A 20,407-nucleotide genomic window follows, 5' to 3' on the forward strand; every position below is an offset into this window, starting at 1 on the left:
TGTGCCAAGCCATCCCAGGCATCACCATTCTGGCATTGATGAGCTCATCGTGCCAGACCATCCCCATGGCATCTCTGCCCCGTTCTGATGTTGAACAACTCAGTCAGCAGGACGTGGAAAGCCAACAGTGCCCAGAGAGATGGTTCAGAAGCAATGTTGGCCTGGCGTGTGATCAACTCCTGTTCCATCCCTGGCACTCACAGGGTCCCCCAAACACTTCCAAGAGTGATCCCTGATCCCAGAGCCAGGAATAAGCCCAGAGCATGACCTTTGTGGCCCCAAACCACCCCCACCACCACCACCAGTAATAATTACTAAACCACAGGCGGGCTGGGGGCAGAGCTCAGGGACTTGACACAGTTCCTGGTGGACATCAAGCAGAGTCTGAACCCCAGGGTCACATACTGGATACTGGTGGCTCTGCCAGGTAGACCCCAGCACCACTAGTGGTTTCCAGCCACACCACAGTGATGTGAGTGGCACAATGCTATGGGGGTGTCACCCCAGGTAGCACTACACAAAGACGTGGAAAGCATCACTACTAAGTATGGCTGTGCTGGCACCACGCATATTCCCACCCCGTCATGGCAAGAACAGCAAAGAAGAAAAGGGAGAGGGAGAGGATGGAATTAGCCAATAAGGTGAGTGTGGGGGACTGGAGAGATAGCATGGAGGTAAGGCGTTAGCCTTGCATGCAAAAGGATGGTGGTTTGAATCCCAGCATCCCATATGGTCCCCCAAGCCTGCCAAGAGCGATTTCTGAGCATAGAGTCAGGAGTAACTGCTGAGCTTTGCTGGGTGTTACCCAAAAAAAAAAAAAAAAAGGTGGGGGTCACCTCTGAACATGCAGCAGGAGGGGCCATGGGCTTCTGTACCCTCGGGGAAGATGTGTGAGCCCAGCACAGCCTAGTCCCACTTGATCTGAATGGTCCCGAGAGTCTCCCTCGGCCTCCCTCCCTGTTTGTTCCCGTCTCAGCACCCTGGCAGCTTCAGGCTTGTTCTCTCCTGGGGAACAGCTGGTCCCTAATGCTCCAGCCAAACCGGTACCCAGCGTGGCACCAGACTGGAGCATGTCTGCAGAGCCCAAGGGGGTGCCTTGTTCTTTCCAGAACACAGCGGGTGCTTTCGGGCCATCTAGTACAGGCGCCTGAGATGTTTATCAGAGATTCATTTCACCCTTTGTCCTTGGCAACCGCAGCTCATAGATGAAAACCAGCATGTCCTCAGGTTTGTTCCAATTTCACATCCTAAAACACCTTTAGAGAGATGTGATAAAGCCCAGGGACAGGAGCTTCAGTTCCAGAAAAGCCAGAACTGCTGAGCTGGTTTTCCCAAGTGAGTAACTCAAAGTATTCAGATGAAACACCAAGTTGTTTAACTGAAAAAATGTGGGGGGAAATCTCATTCCTCAGGAATCAGCAATATTTTGGTTTGGTTTGGGGGCCACGGCTGGTGGTGCTCAGGATTTACTGACTCTGGACTCAGAAATTACTCTTGTTGGGGCGCCAGGGGATGTGGTGTTGGGTACTGAACTTGGGCAGAGAGCGTGTGCAGGGCAAATGCCCTTCCCACTGTGTTACCTCCCAGCCCTGAGAAGAACAATGTTCATGAACACAGACTCTGATGGCGGATACAATCAACTGCCACATGGACCCCTCGAGTCTCAGGGCTGCAGAGACAGCACAGGGGGAGGCAGTTGCCTGGATGTGGCTGATCCTGGTTTGATCCCCAACACTGCCAGGAATAGCTCTTCAGAGTGTGGCTCCAACACTGCCCCCAGAAGATAAAGGTAATGGTGAAGCTACCCCTGGAGAGTGGTCAGGGAACAAGGTGGTTTGGGAAGGAGTGCATTGAGCCCCTCATGTCCTCTCTGCTCAAGGAGGCTGTCTCCTTGGCAACCTCACACTCTAACACCCAGACAAACAGGACCCCTCAGTGGGTGTCATCAAAGTCCAGCAGACACTGGCTGGTCTGGGGAATCCAAGAACAGGAGTGGCCATGCTGGTACATCTGCCATACATGTGCTCTCATGATATAGAATCTTGGGAAAATAGGAAGAGAACCAGAGAGATTCTGCCCAGAATCTCTGCCTCTGCCCGAAAGTGAGATGCACCCATGCCTAGGCTCCCCTGGGCCATCCTGCCTGCAGTCTGCATGCCTAGGGAGTGCATATGTGTATGGGGATGTGTGTCTGTGCATGTGTTTATGTGTACAGAAGTGTGTGTTTGTGCATATGTGTATAGGGGGTATCTTTGCATATGTGTGTACAGGTGTGTGTATCTGTGCACATGAGTGTAGATGGGTTCTGCATTTGTATATTGATATGTGTATATGGTGTATACACATCATATAGATGTATACAGGTGTGCGGACATGTGTGTATATGTATCTATCTACATGCATGATGTATGCATGTGTACACATGTGTTTTGTATGTGTGTCTGTCATAAGTATATGTACATGTGTATGTCTGTGTGTATACGGATGTGCATGCACATGGGTGTATATAGGTGTGACTTTGTACACATATGTGTGTCTGTGGGTGTGCATATGTGTATATGCTGTGTTCTGCATGTACATTTATGTGGATGAGTATGTGTCTATGTGGATATGGGTGTTTGTGTATGTGGTGTGTTCTATGTGTACACACATGTGTATATAGTGTGTTCTGTGTGTATTCAGATTTGTGTATATAGGAGTGTGTGTATACATGTGAGTTTAAGGATTTGTCTACGTATGTATATATATATGGGTGCGTGTCTTTGTGCACACATATATACATATGGATGAGTATATATGTGTGCATATGGATTTTTAATATAAGGGCATGTCTGCATGTATATAGGTTTGTGTATTGTGTATATGGGTGTGTATATATGGGTGGTATCTGCGCAGGCATATGCACTTGGAGATTTCCCACACCAGCACACAATATAGCATCTCTCCCATCCCCATCTACCTGCAGAAGCATCCAGTCCCTTCCTTTCTCTGTCCCTTATAGGTTTCCAGGTAGTGACCCTGAAGCCAGGCTGGGATAGATCCATCAAGTCCTCCACAACACCACCACAAACCTACCAGAGCCCAGTGCATGTGCTGTCACTTGCTCAGGAACTCCAGGGCTTAGGGTAGCTCCACATCACCTAGGGTGCTGCCGAGCAGCCAGCCGAGACCATAAAGGCAATGACCCCATTGCCTCCAAATTCCCCCTGTCCCCCACCCACCAGGGACTTTCTTAAAGACCATCCTGTGAGCCTGTCAGGGGCTTCAGGCTCGGTCAACTCTGACCAGATCCTAAGTCATAGCGCCAGGATCTGCAGTCCCGATTCTTCTCTTGGTGCCCAGGCCCCCTTAGTGGGACCCCAAAGTAACCTTTGTCACATAACAAGCAGGATCTAACATTGTCCCTACACCCAGCTAAGGCCCGGTTTAGGGAAGCAGAGAGGCAGCCATGGCTAACGGCCAGAATCACAGAGAAAAGCAGATCTCATTCCCCCACCAGGATAAAATTCCCATCTTCCAGAATCACAGCAGGCCCTGAGTGACTTCAGATGCCACTTGTACTTCAGACGTGAGAAGGGGCTTCACTGACTCTTGCGAGACATGCTCCAAAGGGTGCAAAAACTCAGGCTTACAGACCCTGATGTGAACTGGAAATGGCCAAGGGGGCTCCAACTGGAGGAGATGCAAACATCTCAGCTGTCAAGGCACTGATGCTCTTCTGCAACATTTGAAAACCCAAATTGCCAAACCAGCATCATTGATTTCATTCTTTATTTTTATTGGAAGCAAGCTAGGATCAAGATCAAGTGTATGTCAGGACTGAGTAAGTAGGGTCTCAGATCCTGCCCCTAGTTCCACTTTTTTTGGGGGGAGGGGGTCACACCCGGCAGTGTTCAAAGGCTACTCCTGGCTCTAAGCTCAGAAATCGCCCCCGGTAGGCTCAGGGAACCATATGGGACGCAGGGATTTGAATCACTGTCCTGCATGCAAGGCAAACGCCTTACTTCCATGCTATCTCTCCGGCCCCATAGTTCCACTCTTATAATGTGTTCATTGGAGTTTTTTTGTTTATTTATTTGGTAGGTATGTAGGTTGCATTTGAGCTATACCTGACAGTGTTCAGGGCTACTCCCTGGCTCTGCACTCAAGAATGATTTCTGGCAGGCTCAGGGTATCATGTGGGATGCTGGGGATCAAACCCAGATGAGCAACATGCAAAGCAAATACCTTACCTGCTGTGCTATTGCTCCTGACCCACATCAGGTATTTTCTTCTTGCATTTATCTTGGTCTCTCCATATTTTGTTCTATTTTGGTGCTGATGCCTAGGATTGAGCTTCTGCACATCTTTGCCCTTGTTGCTTGCATGGACAGGCCCACATGTGTGCTTGGTTGTGGTCCTTGCACTGACCACACCTCCAACCCAGTTGCCAGCACATCTCCAACTGTGATAGCAGGGCAGCGGCAGAGGACACACACTATTGTGTGTGCTGCATGCCCTTGTCCAGGATGTTTGGGAGGTGACAAACCTCTGTGGCATGAGTTATGCCAAATAGCAAAGCAACAAGGACCTTGCCAGCACAACAGGGCAGCAGTGGGAGAACTCAAGGCCTCACACTGGTCAACTGGGTGCTTCTTTGTTATTGGACTTTCCCTCACCTCCAGATCTGGGTTTGAAAAAGTTAACTATGAGGGTTCGAGATGCAGTCAGAAAGTCAAGAACTTGTCTGTATGTGGCTGGCTTGGGTTTGATCCCCAGTACTGCCAGGGGTCGCTTCTGAGCACAGAGCTAGGAATAGCCCGTGAGTATAAGCAAATGTGGCCCCTGAACAAACAGAACAATGCAGCAACCTTGGAGTCTAGTGCCCTGCTGCAGCTTTATATCCACATGTGTATTAGAGTCCATTAACCGGAGCACATGGGCCATTTCTGTATTCAGAATGTTGACTAATCAGGCAGGAAATCACTGGAACAAAATGTGGAGCACACACAGGAGTTGCAGTTGGTGTCTAGCACCCTGAGAACCTCCCTGTGCTGCATGAGGGTTCACCTACCCACACTAGTGTTTTAACATGGAAGATCCCTCAAATACAGAGTGCTGGTGGTGCACTGCCTTCAGTAATCTTCATGGAAATGACCTCATGGTCAGTGTGGCCAGGGGAACTGCCTAGGTGCTCTATGTGAATGTGGGAAGACAAGAAAGGGCCAGGAGGTTAGGGCTGGAGGTCTGGAAGGCCTGAGAGGAGCCCAGGGTGGTGCTGTCAGGAGGGCTGGGGGTGCCAAACTCGGGAGCAAAACGGGTATATTCTTCAGGAGGAGGCAGACAGGTTCTGCCAGGCTGGGCAAACTCTAGTCCTTACCACCGGCAGTGCTCTGGTCTCACCCTGAAAGCAGGGCTCCCTGCCTTGATATGTGTTCAGGGCTCCCTCCCAGCTCTGTGCTCAGGGATGACTAACGCCTGGTCTGTGCTCAAGGCTCCCTCCCAGAAATGCTCCGGGGACTACAGTGGAGCTGGAGTCTGAACTGGTGGACCATGTGCAGGGCAAACACCTTCCTACTGTCCTCTCTCTGGCCCCATTCTTCAAATATATTTTTTAGTTTTATTTATTTATTTATTTTGGCTTTTAGGTCACACCCGGTGACATTCAGGGGTCACTCCTGACTATGCACTCAGAAATTGCTCCTGGCTTGGGGGACCATTTGGAATGCCAGGGGATCTAACCGCAGTCCATCCTAGGTTAGCGCGTGCAAGGCAAATTCCCCACGGCTTGTGCCACCACGTAGGAGGCCCCTCTTCAAATATTTTTAAATGGTGACAGAGAGAGAGAGAGAGAGAGAGAGAGAGAGAGAGAGAGAGAGAGAGAGAGAGAGAGAGAGAGAGAGAGAGATATTCTCTTCCTGCCATTTCCTATCTAGTGAAACTGCTTTACAGAGCTCTGGCCTCTGCATACCTGAATGTCCCTGTGACGGTGGCCCTGCAGCCACCATAACTGGCCGAAGCCCCCCAGACTTCTGACTAACAAGGGCAGCTCCAACAAATGGCCACACGGCCTTCTCCTCCCTCCCAAAGTACAAGTCAGAGAGAAATCAGGCACCCAGAAGCCAGGCCCTTGGAGGGAGAAAGCAATTTGGTCTCTGTATGCGGACTCTGCCTGTGGACCCTAGGCCCTCCCCCATGGGCCTGCACTTGGTGACAAGACACCAGCAAGACCAGCGGGAGAGCATCCAGAGGTGCTGTGCAATGGATTCTGCTCTGGATCGCTAAGACTACCAAGCTTAGAGAACGTCTGTTTGCTGGGTGCTGCCATCACATTTATTCACTTGCTGCATATCGGAATAAGTCTTGATCTGAAAAAAGAACTTTGTTCCTGCCCTGTGGTGCTGGAACAGGTGTGGACCCCCATCAGTTACACACACACACACACACACACACACACACACACACACACACACACCCGACATCAGGAGAACAAGCCTTGGAGAAAAAATCAGGGGTGGCAAGTATTCTAGAACCTCCCTGAAGGTTTGGGGGTCTCGTGGTTGCTTTTTAACCATTATGGTGAGGATGGTAGAAGAACAAGAAACAAAAACACAGTCAAAAATTAACTTCTTGGTGGATTATAAAAGCCACACACTTAGCCTGCTCCTAGTATTAGCTCTTAGTTCCAGTATTTCTACTCCTAAAGTTTCCACTCACCACCCCTTGGCCCCAGGAAATGTAACATGGGTGAACCCTGCCAGAAGCAGCATGTTTCATTCCATGGTGGATTTTTAATTCATTTCAGTGCGTCCAGAGCTCAGCAGGCTTTCAGTGTTGCCATTTCTTTTGCAACCTCAAAATCCAGTTTTGCAACCATATGTTGTTTAAGCACATACAGTCAAGCCCCTGATCCTACTGCTGGTTGTTTTGACCTGTGGGAAAGAAACGAGGAAAAAAAAATAACCACTAGGAACAGGCAGGTGAGATAGAACAGGGAGTACTGTACTTGCCTGGCCTGCATCTGACCCAGGTTCAAGCTCCAACCCATTCCAAGAGACCCAGAACACAGAGCTGGGGTACCCCATGAGCACTGCCAAGTGTGGCCTAACCCTCCCCAAACAGCTGTAACAGCAAAACCCTGGGATGTAAACAAACAAACAAAAGCCTCCTGGGGCCCCACACTCTCTCAGGCCAGGGTGAGCAATTGGACTGGAAGTGAACCTGAGCCATGTTCAGGGCTTTGCCTAGAATTGCTAGGGAACCATGCAGTGCAGGGGTGGAGCTCTGGCCCCTGCATGCACAGCCTGCCCTCAGCCCATTAAACTTTCCAGCCAATGAACTACAGTCCCAGAAGCATTGTTTTATTCCAGGAGTAGATGGGCTGACTTATCTCCATGCCCTGACAATTCACTGATAAGAACCTCCTTCTTACCACCAGGGCTGGTGAAGTCACATTGACAAGTGCTGGGAGGAACCTATGAGAAAAAGCAGCAATACTAATTCAGAGGCAGCACGGGGATATAAAGGAAGGAAGGGAAGGAAGGAAGGAAGGAAGGAAGGGAGGAAGGAAGGAGAGGGAGGGAAGGAGAACGGAAGGAAGGAAGGAAGGAAGGAAGGAAGGAAGGAAGGAAGGAAGGAAGGAAGGAAGGAAGGAAGGAAGGAAGGAAGGAAGGAAGGAAGGAAGGAAGGAGAAAGAAGGAAGGAGGGAGGAAGGAAGGTAGGAAGGAAGGCGGGAGGGAGGAAGGGAGAAAAGGAGGGAAGGAAGGAGGGAGGGAGAAGGAAGGAAGGGAGGGAAGAAGAAAGGAGGAAAGAAAGGAAGGAGGGAGGAGAAGAAAAAGAAGGAAGAAAGGAAGAAAAAAGGAAGAGAAAGAGAGAAAGAGAAGAGAGAAAGAAAGAAAGAAAAAAGAAAGAAGGAAGGAAGAAGGAGGAAGGAAGAAAGAAAGAAAGAAAGAAAGAAGAAAGAGAAGAAAGAAAGAAAGAAGAAAGAGAAAAGAAAGAAAGAAAGAAAGAAAGAAAAGAAGAAAAAGAAAGAAAAGAGAAAGAAAGAAAGAAAGGAAAAGAAAAGAGAAAAGAAGAAAGAAAGAGAAGAAAAGAAGAAAGAAAGAAAGAAAGAAAGAAAGATAAGAAAGAAAAAGAAAGAAAGAAAGAAAAAGAAAGAAGAGAAAGAAAGAGAAGAAACAAAGATAGAAAGAAAGAAAGAAAGAAAAGAAAGGAAGAAAGTAAGAAGAGAGAAAGAAAGAAGAAAGAGAAAGAAAAAAGAAAGAGAAAGAAAGAAAGGAAGAGAAGAAAAGAGAGAAAGAAAGAAAGAAAGAAAGAAAGAAAGAAAGAAAGAAAGAAAAGAAAGAAAGAAAGAAAGAAAGAAAGAAAGAAAGAAAGAAAGAAAGAAAGAAAGAAAGAAAGAAAGAAAGAAAGAAAGAAAGAAAAGAGATAATGCAGGTCTGGGGCCAGAGCAATAGAACAGTGGTAGAGCATTTGCCTTGCATGAGGCCAACCTGGGACAGACCCAGGTTCAATCGCCAGCATCCCATATGGTCCCCCGAGCCTGCCAGGAGTGATTTCTGAACACAGAGCCAGGAGTAATCCCTGAGTGGTGCCAGGTGTGGCCCAAAAAAACAAAAAACAACAACAACAAAAGAAAATTCAGATTGGCAGTCTACCACAGCAGGTAGGACTTTTGCCTTACATGTGACTGACCCAGATTCTATCCCCAGCATCCCATATGGTCCCCTGAGCCCCACCAGGAGTGATTCTGAGTGCAGAGTCTTGAGCACCATCAAGTGTGGCCCAAAATCAAAAAGAAAAAGAAAACCTTCTTAACACAGTCATTAGGATGGCTCTGAGGGTCAGACCACAAGCCTGACAGCAGAAAGAGGGACAGTAAAGGAACCAGGATGCTGGGTTGGGCACTCTGCAACAGTCTCATCTCAGGAATCCCTGAAACTTTGAGTCTCAAAGGGAGCTTACCTGTCACTCACCAACCAGCACCATAGATTGTGGCATTCAAGTCCCGGAAGCACCTTAACAGCGACTCCAGGCTAAGAACACGTTGATCAGAGCCCAGACAACTCAGCAGGGCACCCCTGGAAACTGAGCTGAGTGTCCCAGGCTGAGTGTCCCAGCCTGGCCCCCAGAATTCTGAGGCTTTGCAGAAGAGCCACATTTGCACCCAGCACCTGTAAACAGGCAACTTTGCAAAGGGCACAAGACATGCAGGCATGTGGGCCAGGTACGGAGCGTGCAGCTCCCAGCTCGGCTGTGGGCACAGTGACCTGCCCCGGACTAAAAGCCCGTCATGTCCAGGCTGATTTAATTGTGCGTATCCGGGTGACTTTGTCTCCTAGTGAGGACGTTTTCTTGGCAAGAAAAAGCCAAGCAGCATCTGCAACACGAAGTTAGAGGCACTTGGCAGGCGGCCCTGGGAGCAAGCACTGGGGGCCCCCTGAGCACTGGAGACTGGGACATGGGGTACTGTTTGTTTTGGAACTCATGCAGTCTCTCTGGGGCTGTCCTAGCTCTGTCCCTCCTGTACTGTGAGACCCACCCCCCTGATTCCCAGGCCCATGGGGAAACATACCAGCCCTCAGGTTTCCCAAACACCCCTCTCTGGGGGTTTTCAGGGCTCCCTGGTCAGCCCCAGAAAGAGTATCTGGCCCCTCTGGCTCCTCTGTGCACTCTCAAGCTTAGCCCTCCATACATCTCCATCCAGTCCCTCTTCCTCCACCCTGTGCACCCTCAGACCAGCCCTCCATGCTGGAGGGCTAATCTCTCTAATCTCCTCCACCAGGAACTAAGCCAAATTGGCTCCTTAAGATGTCAAAATTGCTTGGGAGGAGAGGAGGATTTAGTTTTGATTTTTTTTTTTTTTTTTGGTTTGGGGCCATACCCAGTTCTGCTCAAGACTTACTCCTGACCCAGGTTCTATCCCCCACCCCACTCCCGACATCCCATGTGTTCCCCTCAGCCCCTCTAGAAGTGATTCCTTAGGGCAGAGTCAGGAGTCAGCCTTGAACACCATCATGTATGGCCCAAAATCAAAAAGAAAAAGAAAACCTTCTTAGCACACTCATTGGGATGGTTCTGTGAGTCAGGCCCTAGGCCTGACGGCAAAAAGAGGAAACATTGCGCAGAGATCACACTTGGTGGCACCCAGGATTCAACAGCCATTAGCTGCATGCAAGGAAAATGCTTTTAACCCCTGTCCAATGTCTCCAGTCCCAAGATTTGCTGGAGTTTGAGCAAGTGAAGAAAGGAACAGAGTCCTTTGAAAATAGCCACAGATTGAGGAGCGCAGCCAAGGACCTGATTCCATCCATTGCAAGACAAAATATAAACCAGTGAAACTAGAAAGCAAACTAAGCCCAGTGAGTCTCCCAGGCTGAACTGGAACTGCAAAAAGAGTCATATAGGCCCCAAAGACAACAAGGACACTCTGCTGTGGTGGGGACAGCACCTTCCCTGCTGGGTTTCAGCACACATGACAGACTGAGCCAGGGCAACATGACTAGGCCCCCAAGGGTAATGGCACCAAGTCCACAACTTAATACACCTCTAGATAAAAACATCCAAGCGTGGAGGACCATAGAACAAGTGAAGGCTTGTATCTTGCATATGGCTGACCTGAGTTTGATCCCCTTCATGCATGATCCCTGAGTGTAGAGCCAGAAATGAGCCTTGAGTATAGCTGGGTGTGGCCCCAAAATGAAAATAGCAAAATAAAAATACTCATGCAGAGGTCCACACATGCATAACTGATCCTTACATTCCTCCCTGCTCACTTTTATCTGGGTACTGCTTCAGTTGTTATCTGAAAAGCAACAGACACCCCACATCATAACCACAGGTGAGTGTCCTTGGAGCCCGGGCTCAACCCAGAGGCAGTTCCTGTGCACAAGCACACGTACTCACACACAAGTGTGCACGTACATATACATTCTCACACACATGTACACACTTGTGTACACTTTCACACATGCAAACACATATACACACACAGACACACACGTGCACACACATATGAATGCACACACACTCACATACACATAGTACTCCCAGACTTAGGACCTAAATGCCAAGTCTCCGGGTGTACTGATCTTGGAGACCCGGAGTGGGGAGGCACAGTCCTCTGACCTCCTCATGTTCCCAGGAGACACTTTTCTGTTTTTCTTTTTTTCTTTTCTTTTGGTTTTTGGGTCACACTCGGCAGCGCTCAGGGGTTACTCCTGGCTCTACACTCAGAAATCACGCCTGGCAGGCTTAGGGGACCATATGGGATGTGGGGATTCAAGCCACCGTCCTTACCTCCATGCTATCTCTCCGGCCCCAGAAGACACTTTTCTACCCACTCCAAACAGTACAGTTCATTCAGTTCTTTTGATTGTTAGAAAGTATTTTAATGACATAGGAACATGCCTGTAATTGATTATCTTAATTACTTTAAGTATGTGATAACTGGTCATAGAAAAACAATAAGAAGATAGTTCAAAATAGATCGCTTCTCAGCCTTTTGACTAAGATCAAGTAAAGTATATCTGTTCTTATCAGCTTAATATCTGATACGTCCTCTATCCGAGGACAATTTAAAAAAATGAAAAAAAAGATAGTTCAAAATATTCCGAGTGGTTCCATCTGAGCAATGAGATTATAGTCAGTTATAAATTCCATTTTCTACTGTTATAAATGGACATTCAATTATTTTGTGATTAGAAAACAAGCTATTAAAATAAATGCACCCAAGGAGCCCATTCATACAACCAAAGAACAATTTTGTAGGCCTTGAGATTTCCTGAAGGAGACTCAGTGACTTTAAAAAATATTTGGGCTTTTTTTTCTCTGCTGAGCCTGCCTACACACCAAGGACTATAACCTCTTCAGGACCCAAACCCGGTAAGATGTCCCCACCCAACGCACGTGGGGCCAATTCCTGCCGTGATTGGGTACCCAGAGACTTATAAACCACGGCGGCCTTGCTCTCTGCCTTTTCTCTGCTGAGCCTGCCTACACGCCAAGGACTATAACCTCTTCAAGACCCACACCCACATCTTGTAACCCCTGAATTCCATTTCTGCACATTTTAAGAAGCAATCTACAGCGTTGCCAATGGAGTAACTTTGCAGTACACCCCCATATTTACAGAAATCAAGATGGCTCCTCTAATAATCTAAAAAGTAGGAAACAGGTATCCCCTCAAATAAGAAGTTTAGAGTAGAATTATGGAAAATGTTCAGGGAGCTCAAAAAAAAAAAAAAGCATCGATAAACTTGACTGGAGCGAAATTAAGCATCAAGAAGATTTGTCAACTGAAATTAGATATTTTCACACTTAACTAACAGATCAGAAAAATTGAGCTTACCTGAGCCCTTATTCCTAGCCTGAGGAGTGCTGGGAGGCTTGGCAGGCCGACAGCCGTCCTTGTCTTTTTCCCCTGACTCCAGGCCTTCCCTGGGTGCCAGCTCAGATGGCCAGAAGTGGGTTCAGGTGGGCTCTCAGTGGTCCTCAGGTTCCCCCCTCCCTCCGTACTCCAGGGCGGAGGTGCATGGGGAGGAGAGCAGGCAGACATCTGGCTTCCGGTTTTCTCTTTGATTCTGGAGACCAGCCCTCACCAGGTATGGGGTTTGGGGAGGCCCCATACCAGAGCCTTTCTCCCTAGCCTGGGGAGTGCTGGGAGGCTTGGCAGGCCCCCAGCCATTCTTGTCTTTTTCATTGACTCCAGGCCTTCCCTGGGTACCAGCTCAGATGGCCAGAAGTGGGTTCAGGTGGACTCTTAGTGGTCCCCAGGTTCCCCCCTCCCTCCGTACTCCAGGGTGGAGGTGCATGGGGAGGAGGGCAGGAAGACATCTGGCTTCCTATTTCCTCCTTGATTCTGGAGACCAGCTCTTGCCAGGTATAGGGTTTTTCTCCCCTGGACTTAAGTCTTTCCCTGGGCACCGGTCTAGGTGGACTCTATAGGGGTCAACAGGCTTTCCCCCTATCTCTCCCTATACTAAAGGGAATGCGCTCTGGGAGGAGGGCAGGCTGTTCTAGCACTGGGTTTATGTTGGGACAGTCAGTGGAAATTTTTTCTCTTTGTTTTCCTATTGATAGTATTGTGTGCATATATTCTATATATCTATAATATCCATCTTGTATTGGGACCTTGATACTGCCCTACAAAGCTCATTTCTAATATTTTACTGCCTCAGTCCCAACCCTTACTTCCCCCCATCCTCCCATGTAGGTGCAGCTAATGACATGAAGCTCACCACATAGAGTGATAAGTGCAGTTAGAGAAATAACTACACTGAAAACTATCATAACAATGTGAATGAATGAGGGAAAAAGAAAGCCTGTCTCGAGTACAGGTGTGGGTGGGGTGGGGAGTAGGTAGATCTGGGAAATTGGTGGTGGGAATCCTGCACTGGTGAAGGGGGGTGTTCTTTACATGACTGTAATCATACAACTACAATTATATTTGTAATCATGGTGTTTAAATAAAGATAATTAAAAAGAAAAGAAAAATATTTGGAGGGGCTGGAGAGTTAGCACAAAGGTAAGGCGTTTGCCTTTCATGCAGAAGATTGGTGGTTCGATCCCGGCATCCCATATGGTCCCCCGAACTTGCAAGGAGCGATTTCTGAGCATAGAGCAGCCAGGAGTAACTCCCGAGAGCTGCCAGGTGTGACCCAAAAACCAAAAAAAAAAAAAAAACCCGAAAAATACTTGGAGTGGAAGGTCCATCTATTACCTCCTCTTCCTCATTTCCACTACAGATGCACTGGGTCTTAGGGCCCATCAGTGGACAAGGCCAAGGACAGAGATAAGGGCAGGGCCAAGATTTGGGTAGAGCTAGGGTTCCTGAGCAGAAACAGATGCTCCCTGCACTGTGAGAGCAGTTCTACTTTCCTGGACATGCTTTGGCATCCCTGAGAGGGGGATTCTGAATAGTCAGGCTCCCAAACCGAGCGAGCTTGGCAAGCCGCTCTTCCTTATCCCACTCCTGCAGTTCATCTGACTGTCCTGCTCCATCTCTCCCACCTTGTAATGGAAAGGTGCTCCATTTCTACAGCAAAATTCTCGCAGGGAAGCATTTAACACACACACACACACACACACACACACACACACACACACACACACACACAGATTCTAACACTGCCCACACAGCAAGGCAGGAGCCTTCTTCTTTGTTTTTTTTTTTTGTTTTGTTTTGTTTTTTTGGGGGGCCACACCCGGCGATGCTCAGGGGTTACTCCTGGCTGTCTGCTCAGAAATAGCTCCTGGCAGGCACGGGGGACCATATGGGACACCGGGATTCGAACCAACCACCTTTGGTCCTGGATCGGCTGCTTGCAAGGCAAACGCCGCTGTGCTATCTCTCCGGGCCCAGGAGCCTTCTTCTTAAGTCGCATCAGGGGAGCTGAGATCAGGTAGACTGGTAGACCCTGCATCCAGCATGAGGTGGGAGGGTTGGCCAGCCCTTCTTCCCTGTCCCTGCAGTGCTGGGTGAGGAAATGACCCCCTGTCCCATGCTCACTAGTGCTCAGGTGCCCATGAAGGAAGTGGCATAGAGATCACCCCACCTGGCCCTGCAGGATCGGGTCATGAGTCACCTATGTCAGGAGTTTCCTGAGAAGATGCCTAGTTGACCCACAACACCACTGGGGTGGGATAACCCTGTAAGTTTCTGAAAGAGGCTTCTGGACTTCCCCCAAATGAGCAGAGTAGAGGCCCCAGACTCACCAGAGAGCTGTGTCAGGGAAGGTCCCATCAGTCTGGTGATTTTCCGCAGGTGGTTCTAAAGTAGGAAGAGACTGCAGGAGACTGCAAGATGTGTGTGGGCTCCCTAACTGGGGGCTCCCTGGTGGTGCTATGGGCCATCAGGGCTACTCCCAGGAATACTCAGGTGGCCAACCTATGCTGGAAATTTATGAAGGATCCTGAGCATGCTGGGCTGATACGTCTGTGCTCAAAATACCAGCCCTTGTGCATTGAGTGGAATGGGGGTGGGAGGCATGTGCTCAGGACGTCAGAAAGTGGAGCGAGAGGAAAGAGCTCCCAGGCACCAGGCAAGGAGGCTCAGAGATCGGCTGCTTATTACTCACCGGCCTTCCTCACGTCTTGGTAGGGCTACGCAGAGGCGGTGAGAGGGGGTGAGTCCCTGCCAAGATGCACAGCAGAGGAAATAGACCTTCCTGTCTGGAAATCCTGCAGCTGTAAGTACAGGAAGAGAGTCTGCCTGGGGAACAGCAGATACAGAGAGAGCCCAGAGGAGGCAGTTAAATCAGAATAAAACATGTGACTTAGGAGACAAAGGTGGAGGGGGTGGTGCACAACCTTGCATGCACCAGGCCCAGATTCAATTCCTGACACCACACGATCTAACGAGCATCGATGGGGACCCCCAGTACCATATCCATGGACCCTTTCATTGTACCTGTTTGGTAGATAATCATTGGGATTCTCCCATCTGTCCTGAAAGGGCACCCCAACCCCCAGCAGCCCCCAGAAAATGGCAGAAAAGTAAATAAAAAAGAAGAATGTGTCTGCCCTAGAGACAAAGAAGATGGAGCGGAAAATACTATCTGAGAAATCAGAGCTTAATTCACTCCTTCTGTTTCCAGCATGGAAATGCAGGGATGATAGCTGAGGCTCTGAAGGTGATGGCTGGTGCAGGAAAATGTTTTTCTTTCCTGATCCCCTTATGCTTCCTGGTTCTGATCTCCAATTCCCCCCCTAACCCCCCACAAATGACTTCAATCTATTCTGCACAGTTGCTTCTTCAAGGAGCCTCTCCAAGCTTTCTCCCTCCTGTGTGTGGAGTTGCCTTAGATGGGTATCTGGCAAACCAAATGACCTGACATGATAGACTAGATAGAGAATCCCGTTCATAGTTTTTTGTTTTTTTTTTTTCTTTTTTCAGAACCACATCTAGCAGTTGTCAGGGCTTATACTCTTGGCTCTGTAGCCAGGGATCACTCCTGGTGGTGTTCGGGGGACATATAGAGTGTCAGGGGTTCGAACCTGTATTGCATGCCAGACAACTTTCTCTCTGGCTTTGATCTTAAGATTTTTATCTAGAGATTAGTGGTTCTATAATATTGGTTGGGGTATGTGATATTGAGAGATTTTTAAATAAAAAAGTCTCCTCCTTAAACATGAGCCATGAGTTATGGATGAGTTCTTGTATCATCTGAGCCATTCCAGTCGAAATTCTTTGTGACCTACTTTAATCTTCTGTTCTGTTACCATAGCATTTAGGTTAAATGTGGGTTAAAGCAAATTGATTTCCGGTGCAAGTCTTGATTTGTATCGTACCCTGCAGGGTTTCACGCAGGATCAGTGTGTGATGACTCTCACATTTAGAAGATTCCAGAGGGAGTTTTTGAGAGTTAAAATATGACAGTCTCTCTTAGCGATTATTAAAATAATACATTTTCTGTTGATGCGTATCTTTTCCTTTAAAAAGTATAGGGATTTATGAGTACCCCCAGGCAATAAAGAAACCATTTTCTGTTTCCAAAGCCATCTCTCATTGATTTGGGTCATAATCAGTGTTTTTCCTAAAAAGGCAAAGCAATATTTATCTTGGAATGTGTAAGCTTCCAGGTCAAAGACAAATGTTTGTCCCTTGAATGTTTTAATGCCTTGTTTAGTTTAAAAATCAATTCAGTGGAGGTTTGCCTTTAGAATATTCTCCAGATCTTATCTTCAAGAAGAAGCCTCCCCTGCCACAGCCTCCCTGAATTATGGGTTGGAGGATGGAGAGGGACTGAGAAGTCAGGCTACCCACCCCCAGCCTACAGAGCTCAAGAAGGGTGCAGGGAGCCCTTCTCTGGCTGGGACAGGGACTGCCCCTACACTCCTTACTGATGCCAAGTAAAGAGTGAACTGTAAGGAATGCCCTGGGTTTTGTTGGAGGCCTTTGTTATGTTAATGAGATGGTTTGGAGACACCCAAGGTAATTCAAGGTAGGGCTGGAACCAATTCTGCCAGAAGGAGGGACCCTCGGTCCTGATCCCAATCTTCCAGGTGAGGTCCTGTCCCCTTGCTCTAAACTTCCAGAAAAACCCTGATAGGTCAACTACAAACTCACCTGGACTAAGCCCAGGGCCGAGGTTCAGAAGTACCATCCCCGGACATGGTCTTCAGTTTAAACCCTACAAAATCCTTGTCTTGGGGCAGGATCCTCCACCCCAACCACAAAACTGCCAGGAGTACAATCTGAGCACAGAACCAGGAGTGAACCTTGAGCAGAGCCAGGAGTGAGTCCTGAGCATCCCCAGGAATGGCCCAAACCCCTCTCTCCCCCACAATCATATCAAATGGGCTTTATAACAGAGAACTTTCATCTCCTTTCTCTGGAGTATACCTGGACATTTATTTGTTGGTCTTTTTAGAGAAATCTCCCTGTGGTTTTTGTTATCAGCTAGGTAACTTGCCACCCTCACCCCTTGTAACAAGATACACTGATTATTTTAAATATCTTCTCCACACCCTGTGGCGGTTTTTTGCATAGTCAGACTGGAGGTCTCACATGTTTGGTTGTGGTGCCCACACATTTTAGTTGTAAGATTCTGTGCAGACGGGGATCAAGCTCTGTACCCCAGCAGCCACAGGCTGGCAGGGCAGGTGCTATCCTGCTGATTTCTGCCTGGGCTCCAGAATTTTCAGTTTGCGGAGTTTCTTGCATAAAGCCCAGTGATGTAGGAGAAGAAAGTGTGCATAGACAGACCTGCTCTGAGTTCCTCTCTCCTGCTCTATTCCCAGCTGGACATGTAAAGCAATCCCTGATGACTTCCCAAATCTCAGACTAGAATCAGGCTGGTCAGAACCAGGTCTGGGGGATTTCTCCCAAGATCAAACTTTGGAAATAGGCAGGCTACCTCACAAATCTTTGGACCAACTATTGCTTCCTTTGGCTTCTGGGCTTTGGCTGTTCCACGGCAACATGGCTGCTCTTCCCAGGGAACATTGGAACATTGGCTAGAAGATAATCTTCACTGTTACCATCCCCTCAGATTCCACCTCTAAGATGGAATAGGTAGGTTGCTTCCCTTGCATGTGGTTGACCTGGATTCAATACCCAGCACTGCTTATAATCTCCTGAGCCCTGCCAGAAGTGAACCCTGAGAACAAAAGCAGGATAAGCCCTGAACATTATCAGCTGTGGCCTACAAACAAAATCCACCTCTAACCTAAGCAAATGCTTTTCCTTAATTTACATCTATTAAACACTTTAAATTACTACTATCTTTTTGTTTTGTTTTGTTTTGTTTTGGGGGGGTCACACCCAGCGGCCCTCAGGGGTTACTCCTGGCTCTATGCTCAGAAATTGCTCCTGGCAGGCTCAGGGGACCATATAAAATGCTGGGATTCGAACCACTGTCCTTCTGCATGCAAGGCAAATGCCTTACCTCCATGCTATCTCTCCAGCCTCAAATTCCTACTATCTTAAATTCTCTTCTGTTTAATTTTCCTCAGTTTCTATTCTTGGAAAATTATAATAATTTTTGTTTATTTTTGGGGCCAAACATGGTGATCTGTAAAATAAAATCCCCAAGTGGACAGGTCTGAAGAAGCAGGGTAACAGCAAAAGACTATTAAACCAAGCCAGTCAGAAAAAAAGACATGAATGAAGCCAGTCTGTTTTTTGTCTCCAAATCTCTGTTTGAACCAAAAGCCAGAACTGCTCTTTCTTTATTAAACCAATACCTATACACCAGGTAGAGTAATCCAGGTGGGCTTTCACATATCAAAAGAGAGATTTAACAGAGAAAGAAGGATGGGGGAATGCCTTTGTCTTGGGTTAATACTTGGGGGGGGTCATTTTACAGTGATCCTTAATGTTTACAGCTGGCTCTGTATTTAGGCATCACTTCTAGCAGAGCTCTAAGACCCTCTGTAGTGCCAGGGATTGAAATGGGGTCGACATGCTTACAGCAAAACCCCTCCTGCCTGCTAGTTCCTTTTTAATTCTTTCATTTTAATAGTCGTACCTATGTATCATCTTTTGTCTTTCCTATTTCAATTGCCTAGATACTTCTCTCACCTACAATTCTTTTATTTATTTATCTTTCCCGTATTGTTGTTTGTTTGTTTTGGGGCTACACCTGGCAACCCTCAGGGTTTACTCCTGGAGGTAGGTGCTTTGGGGACCTTATGGGATGCCAAGGATCAAACCCAGTCGGCCTGTGCAAGGCAAGCTCCCTCACTGCTGTACTATCTCCTCAGTTCCCCCTCTATAATTCTTTTTAACCTCATCATTGTTTTGTGATTTCTTGTCCCCCAAAACCCTATATAAATATATATACACATACACATACACATAGAAAAATTAATATCCTGATGCCTTATACTCTTTGATCGTATAGCCTTCTGATAGATTTTGTTCTTATTAGAGCTAAAGCTTCGCAGCCTGTCCATCCATTCTGGTTCATTCCTGGCGCCACTAGAGGTCACTCCTGACTGAGCATAGCACAGAAATAGCTCCTGAGCAACTCCACCACTAATTTTCTTTTCTTTTTTTTTTTTTTTTCTTTCGTTTTTTTGTTTTTTTTTTTTTGGGCCACACCCGGCGGTGCTCAGGGGTTACTCCTAGCTGTCTGCTCAGAAATAGCTCCTGGCAGGCACGGGGGACCATATGGGACACCGGGATTCGAACCAGCCACCTTTGGTTCCGGATCGGCTGCTTGCAAGACAAACGCCGCTGTGCTATCTCTCCGGGCCACCACCACTAATTTTCACGTGTATTTAGACACGTGTTAAATATTGTCCTCATGGGGCCGGAGGGCGTTTGCCTTGCATGTAGCCGACCAAGGACGGACAGTGGTTCGAATCCCGGCATCCTATATGGTCCCCCGTGCCTGCCGGGGGCAATTTCTGAGCGCAGAGCCAGGAGTAACCCCTGAGCACTGCCGGGTGTGACCGGCAAAAACAAAACATACACACACACACACATACACACACACACACGTATGTATATACACACACATATATATGTCTGCATACATTCTTCATCAACCATGGCACAGGGAGTTTCTTGACATACAAAATGGGACAATTCAGAGCTTCAAGATTCTTGCGACTATTTAATGAAAAAAATTCACTGTGAAAGATGAAGATGCCTCCGCATCTTCCTGCCGGACGCCCACAAGGTATGAATCATACGGAGAAATGAATGAACGCACAGAAGCACGCACGCACGCACAAATGAATGAATGCAAGTGTGAACTTGCAAAGAGCCAGTGAAACTGCTGCCGCGACGCGACGGGTCAATAAAGTTTTGTTTGTTGAAAACAATTTTTAAAAAAAGCGCCCATTGAAACCACAAATCCCCGCCCACTTCCAGAAGTCGACGTGTCTGGGAAGGAGAAAAAAAAGCAACCAATCCCGGAAGTGCGAGGCGCTCGCCAATCCCGTGAGGAGTTGTACGCAGGCGCAATAAACCGACCAA

The 20,407-nt window shown here is 47.8% G+C and overlaps 1 pseudogene; it reads left to right on the forward strand.

Moving 5' to 3' along the window:
* The first annotated feature begins 11,466 nt into the window (after positions 1 to 11,466).
* Positions 11,467 to 11,640, forward strand: LOC126012771 (uncharacterized; annotated as a pseudogene).
* The last annotated feature ends 8,767 nt before the right edge of the window (positions 11,641 to 20,407 follow it).

This window comes from Suncus etruscus, chromosome 6 (genome assembly GCF_024139225.1).
Source record: "Suncus etruscus isolate mSunEtr1 chromosome 6, mSunEtr1.pri.cur, whole genome shotgun sequence".
NCBI classification, from domain to species: Eukaryota; Metazoa; Chordata; class Mammalia; order Eulipotyphla; family Soricidae; genus Suncus; species Suncus etruscus.